Raw genomic sequence first — 3,224 nt, forward strand, 5'->3', positions numbered from 1 at the left:
CTGTGCACTTGACACCTACAGCACACCGATGCTCTGTGCACTTGACATCTACAGCAGAAGGTCAATGTTCATTCCTTCCTGTATCACTTTTGCTTAACGTACAAATCTCTCTTTTTCTATGATTCATTGATAAATTCTTACAAGATTGGTCATACCATTAAAAATAGGATGATCCATGACATAAAGAGATCTGAGGGTGAGAGATGTTTTTAGAGACGTGATTTTCTAAAAGGGAAAGGAGGAATACACAATCACTTTCCAAGTTAGGGAATAATTACTTTAAAAAAAAAACTTTCTCTTAAAGTTATAGCTGTTTGATTTTCATCTTTTGACAATGAATCTTTTTATTATTGTTGCTATTATTCTAAAGTTTGAGCCTGTTTAAAACACAACTGAATAGCAACTGTTGGGCTCTAGATTTTAGATGCTGTTAGAAAGAAGATAATTAAAAACCTATATATTTAAAAATAACCATCTAATAAATCAGGAGAACATTATGATCTTTTACAAACACTGGTTTTAACTGACGTTTATGTATAATGGTGTTGACATGTTAAAATGTTAATGCCATAAACTTAAGATATCCAAAGTGTAAGAGCAAGTCATGACTTTTGGAGATAACAAATCTTTTTCTCTTAAGGGCTGGAGAGTAAACATTTGGAACTTTGTAAACCAGATGGTTTCTGTTGTGGTGACTCATTTCTGCATTGTAGTCCTAAAGCAGCCACAGATAGGATGTAATCTAATGGAAATGGCTGTCTTCCAATAAAACTTTATTTATAAAAATAGAAAAATGTCTGTAGTTAGTCTGCAGATGTTGGCTGTTGACCCCTGGGAGAGAACATCAGGGAGTGGAAACAGTACGCCAACGACAGTGGCTTTCTGGAACTGAGAAAGCTGATTTTTATCTGCTTTGTGGTTTCCTCGTAAGGAGGCAGTGCTAACAGATTTTCAGGTCTATGTGATTTTCTTGGGAGATTAATTTGAGCTCAGTGATGACTGACATAAGAGGAGGAAATAAAATGAGCTCCTTTGTGAGACAGAAGGCTGGGTTCTCAGAAGAAGGGCCGTTTCGATGAATCTAGAGACAAAGCTCCTGACCATTGTGTTCCCAGAAAGTTCAGTACCTACGTGTAAGCCAATCTTTACAGACAAAGCCTTCGGAAATACGAGTTACTTGTTGAATGACTCCAGTTCATGCTGCAGGAGCCGGCTAATAATCAGGGATGATACATGTGGGGTTTGTGTGACTCTCTATACTATTAGCAATTTCAGCTTTACCCATTTTATTTTATGTAGTATTCAATTGCATGATGAGATGCCAGGAATGAAGGCCATTTTAGAAAGACGGTGAAGGTGTATGACGTTATTGGAGTAACCGAGTTAAAGCAACAACGACAAAGCAGAGAGTGCTAAGCCCTTGACTGGGAAATGAGTTGCAGGGTAAGACTACCTGTGTGGATAGTTTGGGACAGTTGAAGGACTCACTAATCTTCCTACCTTTTACTTTGAAATTAAATGATTTAATGCTTGCTTAATCAAATCATGTGACAGACAGGAACTCCTTTAGCCATTTAGCATCCTTTGGGCCACTTGGGTTCCCTGTCAAGCTGACACTGAATCAACTAGGAGCACAAGAGGCTCGCTGGGAGCAGACCTGTGGCTCTCTCTTTATGTACTATGGAGCAAAGAATATCTGTAGAAGGTCTGGCCATGCCGAGTAGAAACTCTGAGCCATGCTTTGTCAAATCACTGGGAGGGGTGAGGTAAGAAGTGGTTTTTCCGTTTGTTTGTTTGTTTGTTTGTTTATTTTTGATTTAAAAACTACAAAGAGGCCATGAGAAAAGAAGAAAATCTAAATCTGACTATATTGGCCTATGGCTGAAAGTCCTCTACCTTGTCCACTATGTAGGGAGAACTCTTTTGGAAGCCTTGTTGACGTCATGATGTGATGACCACTTTCAACGTTATTGTCTTCATCTTCAGCCCCTTCTTGCTCTGGACCTTGCATCTTGTACGTGATTGTTCCTACATCCCAGTGTGCAGCACCTCGCCCACCCAGGCAGAGCTGGTCACCTCAGCACATAATCTCCAAATCTGTTCCACCTGTGTGTACTGAGTATTCCTCCCCCCACCTCATTTAAACATTTGGAAGTAAGGTTTGCAGTGAGGTCAGCATAGACAAGCCAACATATTCTGTGAAAGTGAATCAGTTGAAGCATTCCAGGAGAGTGCTTAAGCTAGTTGGCTGCTGTTATTTGGGTATTTGAGTAGTTGTCACAAAGGCTTGGTGATTCTCAGGATGGTGGAACACAATGTTGGCTTCTGTGCTCTTGGACTTCTCTTATAATAGCAAGATGACACAGCCTAGTCTTCCATCTTTTTAACTAACATCTGAGAGAGAAAGGAAGGATGGGGAAGAGACAGTTTTCTCCTGTGAGCCTCTTTTGTAGGTAGCACAATGTTTCTTAGTAGCCTTTGGGACACTGGAGAGCTGGCTCAGTTGGTAAAGGGCTTGCCTTCCCAGTTATGAAGGCTTGACCTTGATCTCCGAAGCCATGTAAGAGAATCTGGATGTGGTGTGGCGCTTGCTTGTATTTGCAGCACTGGGGAGCCAGTCATACACATACAGATAGATCTCCAGGGCTCCTTCGGCAGCTAGTCTATCTAGCCTGCAAAGCAATCTCCAGTCCATTGAGCAGCCCTGTCAAAAAGGCTTGAAGACTGACACCTGAGATTAACCTTTGGCCTCTATACACACCTGCACACAAGTGCATGCAGAGCTGCCTACCCTTCTCTACACACACACACACAGACACACACAGACACACAGACACACACACAGACACACAGACACACAGACACACACACAGACACACAGACACACACACACAGACACACACACAGATACACACACAGAGAGAGAGAGAGAGAGAGAGAGAGAGAGAGAGAGAGAGAGAGAGGAGAGAGAGAGAACACACCTTTATGTCTATATTCTTCTCATTGATCAGATGTAGGTAATATTTCTGCCAGGTATGGCTTAGGTATGCTTTGTCTCCTCCAACACTGATGTGAAAATTTGTCATCGTGGCAGTGTTAGAAGGCGGAGGTTTTCTCAGTTTATGTCTTGTATGCATAATGCTTCTGTCTGTTGTGTAAGGTTTACTCCTGTATTATTCAAATGCTGATTTCTCTGCCCTCCTGTCTTGTTTAAATCCAGAGAA

The sequence above is a fragment of the Grammomys surdaster genome, unplaced genomic scaffold, assembly GCF_004785775.1.
Source record: "Grammomys surdaster isolate TR1022 unplaced genomic scaffold, NIH_TR_1.0 126906, whole genome shotgun sequence".
Taxonomy (NCBI): domain Eukaryota; kingdom Metazoa; phylum Chordata; class Mammalia; order Rodentia; family Muridae; genus Grammomys; species Grammomys surdaster.